Here is a 7,145-nt window from a genome sequence, read left to right as displayed (position 1 = left end):
AAAAAAAAATTCAGAGAAAAAAATACTAAAACTGTTACCAAAATTTAAAGAAAAAACTGTGTATTTGATGACCACAGTAAGCTATATAGCCCCAGCTAGGTACCACTTTATACTATGTTCATTCTACTCACTGAGGTTTATGCCTAAAGTCAGACATGGGTTCTTGTATATGTAAATATCAGCTGTGCTTGCTATTGCAAATATTTAGACAAATTAAGTTCATTAGCAAATCAATTAAATGGAGGGGATAGGCATAGAAAGCAAACAGGGATAACAGAGACAATGGGAGGAGGGTTGGACAGGGCAGAGGGTTAGGGATAGGGAATCAAGGATGGCAAAAAAAGAGAAAAAACTCAAAATATACAAGATAAGAAATGGAAAATTGTTTGTTGATAACACATATGTTGATGTACTTGATTGAGCCAACAGACCATGTATTTTGGATGAAAAATTCATTTTGTATACTGTAATGATGTATAGCATATTAATGTTAAAAAATAAAAACAAATAATAATAAAAAAAATGATGAACTGAACCAATACAAGTGATGTAAGATAGAAAAATCACTCTTAATGTGAAGACAAGCTTCATGGTAAAGTAGTGTACACAGATTTTATGCTATATTTTGTCCTTTTGTAGTTAAAAACAAAAACAAAATAATAATAAGGAGAAGGAGATGGAAAAGCAAAATAAAAAAAGAAGGGAAGAAAAGAAAGAAAACAAGGAGAGAAAAGAAATAAAAGGACTATCAGAGATTTCTCAACCAAAATGACCTTTTTTCCTAAAAAGTTCTTCTGTTGCCTATTGATGTGTATTTACATAATTTATTTGATCATCTTATATTTATAGAGAACATAGTATATGCCAAAAATAATTCCAAGATTCAATGGTGAATAAAATAAACAAAATCCCTAATAGTAGTTCTTATTATTCTGTGGAATAATTACAGTAAACAAAGCACCTTATTTTAAAAAATTATTTATTTAATTTTATTTTATACATTCAATCAATATACATCATTTAGATTATTAAGTGAATTTACCCAACATGAATACACTTCACACCAGTCCAGTTGATAATACTATATATGTTATCAACAGATGATAATCATTTTATATGTCCCATAAATGTCTTGCCTCTCTATTTTTCTCAATTTTTTTCCTCACACTCTTCCCCTTCCCCCCCTCCACTATCTCCAATATCCACACAACTTTCTATGCTTCTATATTCTCTAATCTTTCAGTTTCCACCATAGAGTTTGGACAGTCAATGTATGTTAAGGGGAGACATACAATCTTTCTCTTTCATAGTCTGGCTTGCTTCACTCAGTAGCAAATCCTCCATATTCATCCACTTTCTATCAAATGCCAGGATCTAGTTTTTTGTTGTTGTTGTTTTTTCTTTTTTTTCTTTTTTTTCCTTTTTTTTTGTCTAAGTGGTATTTCATAGAATATATGTGCCACAGTTTTCAATGCATTCATCAATTCATAGACATCTGAGTAGGTCCCATGACTCAGCAATTATGGATGCCTCAAAAAATATAGATGTGCAAGCTTTTTCTGACTGAGCATGCTCCAGTCCTTTGGGTAGATATTCTAAGTGTTATTAAAGAGGAAGAATATTTTAGGATGTCTTTGTTATAGTACACTTAAGAGGCCAGATTTATGGAAAACTAGAATAATGGAAGTTACAAGTAGAAATTGGAGTAAGAAACTATTTTGTGATGGAGGTAAGAAGAAGTCTTTCCAATTAAAAAGAAAACAATACATTTTATATAATGTCTAATATGCTAGCATTATTTTATGTGTTGTCAACTACAATAACTCATTTAATTCTCATAATAACCATAGGTTATAGCATTATGGTTTGAATGTAGTCACTGCAAAATTCCACTGTTACAATGTAATAAACCACAACAAATGCTTAGAATTGATAAGTGAATTCAATAAAGTAGCAGGACACAAAATCAATATATAAAAATATATAGAATTTTTATACACCAACAATGAACTGCCAGACTGAGACAGATTTGAAGAAAACAATCCCATTTACAATAGTGACAAAATGAATAAGATACTTAGGAATAAACTTAGATAAAGAGATAAAAAGATCCCTATAAAGAAAAGTAGGAAAAACCAAAAAAATAAATTGAGTAAGGTACCAAAAAATGGAAAGACATCCCATGTTCTTGGATTGAAAGAATCAATGTCATCAAAATGTCAGTTGTACTCACATTACATATTCATTGTGATTCCCATCAAGTTACCATGGGCATTTTTCCAATAAGTAGAAAAAACAATCATAAAATTTGTTTGGAATTATAAAAGATGCTGTATAACCAAGGCAATACTGCGCAAAAAGAATGAAGTAGGAGTCATCTCACTACCTAATTTCAAAATACATTACAAAGCAGTGATAATCAAAGTAGCATGATACTGGCATAAAAATAGACATGTAGACCAATGGAATAGAATAGAGATTCCAGAAATAAACCTCATATCATACAGTCACCTGATCTTTGACAGGGGATATAGGAAAATGCAGTGGAAGAAATAAAGAACTGGATATCCACCCACGGAAAAATGAAACTGGACCCCTATCTCTTACCATCAACAAGGTATTACAGGGTATTAAAGCCGTTAATGACCAGAGGTAAGATTCAAGCACAGAAAATCCATGTTACTCATCCATTGCATTATACTGTCATCTAAGACATGGGGAGATTTTAACTCTGAATTAGAAACTACCAATGTGAATGAACTTTCAAGAATTACCAGATGTGGAAGATTGCTGGTTACCCATGCTCTTTGAGTGTCCTCTATACTAATTGCACTACTAATTGTGGTAATTGGGTTTTAGCAGGATAGCTTGCTCCCCAGTTAATGACAACATTCCCCAGACTGTTTCAGGTAGGTATAGTTCTATGATGTCTGATAAGGAACTGAGCATAAGGGAGTTTGTCTGCTGTCTCTGTGTGGTCCTTCATATTTGTGTTCTTTCTGTATTTTTACAGACCATGGGAAGTGATAAAAACTGAATTGTTGAGTATGACTTACAAATGGAAGCTGAAAGACAATAAATATCTAGGCAATCTAATATCCATCTTAAAGAATTTCTTTAAAAGAAAACAGTGTCATAGGAGAGAAAGAAATGAAAATAATTTATTTTGGAGAAAGATAGTTTTGAACAAGAGATTGACATAAATCTCAAATTCTGGAGGTAGATATTGAAAGAGAAAGGAAGTAGAAAGAAAGTAATATTGCAATTAAGCATGTAACCAAGAAACAAATTGGCACCTAACCTCTAGTCTGCAATAAGAATGATTTACAATGTTTTGAGTGAAAATTAGATTGTATCTCAGATTTCTGTAGAGTCGTTCTATTATTCATGTTTGAGAGCAATGAATATACTTTGTGTGCATGAACATATATAATATTTGTAACTCACAAGTCTTTCTACCTACAATGACTTGGGTGTTTTGTCCTGCAAATTGTCAAAACAAAGACATGGTAGTATAACACAGGGTTCAACAACATCATAACTCTCATCAGCAACAAAAGTAGAACTCACCAGGTGGGTAATAAAAAGGAAGTAGAGATGAGAAGTTGTAATTATAGCTTTAAATTAGAGTTCGTAATTCTTTACGAACAATTTAAAACTTTATAGTAAAAATGATGCTTTCTAAAACTAAAGCCCATCTACAAACGCAGAGCTACAGATTAAATAAAGTAATTCAGAAGACAGAGGTGTAACAATGTTCTAAATCCATAACTAATCATTTGAGGTCTACAATTGATAAAAAGCTATAGTCATTGTCCAATGTTGTGTTCACATCATCATCTATATTTTATCAGAGAATGCTACACTATTTTGTAGGAAAGCATGCTAAGTGATAAATATTTAAATGTATTAGTTCACTTTGAGTTCTTTTGATCACTTTTATTGATTTTTTCTTATTTAAAGATGATGGAGTTATTTTTATAATATACTAGTTTAAATTTTTTCTGACTAGAAACATAAACATATTCCTATTAATAGTGTAAAACTTAGATATAACTACTTTCTCTGAACTGCTTTTTTAATCTTTTCAATTTAGTGGACTCTTTGAAATAAATCTTTCTTATTATGATTTTTAATCAATTATTTATTTATTTATATGTCATCATTGTACATATTTACAACATATAGTGTGGATTCTCAAAGCACAAGTAAGTCAAGCAAGTCAAAGATATCACCATACACCACATTTTTCTGTTAAATGTTTCTTTTTTTCCCCTTCAGTTTCTCCCTCCCACCCTGAAGAATCACCTCCCCCAATATGGTCTATGTAATACACCAAAAAACACCAGTGATAAATAAATACAGTAAAGTGGAAGGATACAAAATCATATACGAAAATCTATAGAATTTCTATACACCAAAAATGAGCAAACTGAGGTAAAATGGAAGAAAGTAATACCTTTTACAATAGCCACAGAAAGTATAAGATACCTAGGAATAAACCTAACCAAAGAAGTCAAAGGGCTCTACAAGGAAAACTATAAAGAAGCTAAAAAATAGGAATTGAAAATAACCACCAAAAAAGTGGAAGGAAGGACATCCCATGTTTCTGGATTGGGAGAATTAATGTTATTAAAATGTCAATTTTACCCAAATTCATTGACAAATTTCATGCAATCCTGAAAAATTACCTGAGATATTTATCACAGATAAATATCACAGAAGCCTGGATTTTTTTTTTCTTTTGGAGAGCTTTTTGCTATAGGGTACGTGCGCCCACCAGACAGACAGAGAGAGACAGAGAGATAGAAAGCGAGAAATCACCCCCCAGGGGGTATGGCCACGCCACAATCCCTCCTCCTCCATTCTCCTCTCGGGATTTTGGGCACGCATGCACATGTGCCCGGTGTCAGTTTAGGCCACCGGGTCCAGGACTCGAACTGTGGTTGACTATGTGGGAATCCAGCGACATAGCATTACACTAACTGCTGGTCCCCAGAAGCCTGGATCTTGAGCAGAGTGACTGCCCTTAGGTTTTTGCCTGTCTTGGTTTCCTTCTCCTCATAAATTAGTGATTTACTCTATTAAATGTTCATTTAATAGACTTTTAGGAATACAATAGAGTAGCATAACATTTTCAATATTTCAGAGGACCTGAAAAGTCTACTGGTAAATTATATGGCATTTTTCAGTGCATAGACCCATTTGCATTAATGAAAGATAAATTAAGTAATCATCTACACTCTCACTTTAAGACCTATCCAGCACTGTCTTTTGTGGTATGGGTGCAGTTTATCCTCCAGATTAGTGTGTGTGTGTGTCTGAACCTAAAGGGAAATTTGCTAAGGAAGAAAATACAGAAGGCAAACTTTACACATTGCTAATAGTTTGAAAATCCAAATCAAAGAAGAAGATATATTGAATTGTCTGATTAGAAGGGTTTAAAGTCTAAGGTTTAAAGATGAGGGAAATAGGGCCACATGGTGGTTAGCAGAAACACAACCCTCTGCAAGGATAATTCATATAGGAAAGTTCCAGGTTCACATCTGGAGACCTAAGTATATGAGGCATGTATATGCCCATGATTCAGAACTGGCTGAAGATGGGAGTAGACAGCAATGTGAAAATCCTATTAGAGGGTTCCTGTCCCTGTCCCTCTCTCTCCCTCCCTCTCCTTGCCTTCCCTGTCTCTCTCACTCAGGTAGAAAAATAAAAACAAGTAATCATCAAAAAATAGACTGGAAAATATTACTGGCACTGTTGACTTGAGTAATATTAGGTATCAAGAGACAGAAGTATTAGATGTGGTAGGTCCTCCGCATATACACAAACACAGACGTGTACAATAGATGGTTTTATTAATAGCTGTGGGGATTCAGGTGACTGTAGCCCAGTAGAAGCCATAGCAACCAGGGGATGAGTGAGCATCTCCCAGAGGTGCAAAGGAAGAAGGGAAGACAAAGCCTAGCGGAATCTTTCAAAAGGTCCATTCAGATTTGGAAACTGTAGAGACACAAGTTATCGCTTTCCTATGTTTTTATGAAAACAAGTTTTCTTTGTTAAAGAGAAGGAATAAGAGACTGGGAAAATAGAACCAGGACCATTCACAATGGGGCAGCTAAGCTAAATTTAAGGCTATACAATATATCACTTGTATCAGATGTATATTTAGTGACTGATAAATTCATGTAGTCAAAACCTTACAGAATTAACACATTGATGACTTTGGGGAGGAAGAAAATAAGTATGAAATGAAAAGAGTCAGAAAGAACATTTTATTAATTGTATAGTTATTTTCAAAATTGGAAAATAAGAGCAGAAACCAAGTCAGAATTTTTCCACTGTTTATATATCATGAAATACATCTCACATATTGTGGGTCATTACAGTGTTTTCACAAAGTGTATAGTTAGCTTGTTTTGTGAGCTAGATTACAATGAGGATGAGAAGTTCCTTTACCGTAAAAAAAGTCATCTTACAGGCTCTTTCATATCAATAAAATAGCTTAAATTCTCTCTATATATTATTTTGTCTGCAATAAAGTAAAAAAAAAGTTGGAAAATGTATATGAAAGGCTGTTTTTTCTCCCAAACTAAAATACAGAGATAAAAAAAGAATGTCAGTAGCATATTCCACTGACAGCCCACTCAGAAGTAAGTTATTTTACTTGTTTTCCAAAAAAATCTACCAAATGAGAAATAGCAATACAAAGTGACTTTTGACAAATAATACTATATTTTAAGATTATTATAAATTAAACATAGAAAAAAGCTCTCTTATTTATTACTGGGTCATCCCTTCATCTCTAAAATGACCCTTTGTTTTTATTACTGTAGCCACAAAATAAGTCATGCTTTTGTTATTTCCCAAGGAAGATGATATTTTGATAAATTCTACATTCCCAATTTAAAGAAAGTGCATAAAAATAAATCTGTCTAACAAAATTAGTGAAACCAGTGCTAATGTAGTTTCTAAGCATTATAATCATGTTTTGCATGTGCGAACAGAGTCTATGAAGTTAGTTCAGGGACGAATGCTGAAAATAGAATTCCTCCCTCTCTTGACAGTGTTTTCAGAGAAAAGAAATGGCAAGGGAGACAGGATTTTAGATTACTTGATCCCCTAAATTAGCACCTTGAAATCTA

Source organism: Tupaia chinensis, unplaced genomic scaffold (genome assembly GCF_000334495.1).
Source record: "Tupaia chinensis unplaced genomic scaffold, TupChi_1.0 Scaffold000162_1, whole genome shotgun sequence".
Taxonomy (NCBI): domain Eukaryota; kingdom Metazoa; phylum Chordata; class Mammalia; order Scandentia; family Tupaiidae; genus Tupaia; species Tupaia belangeri.
Note: the sequence above shows the minus strand (reverse complement) of the source record.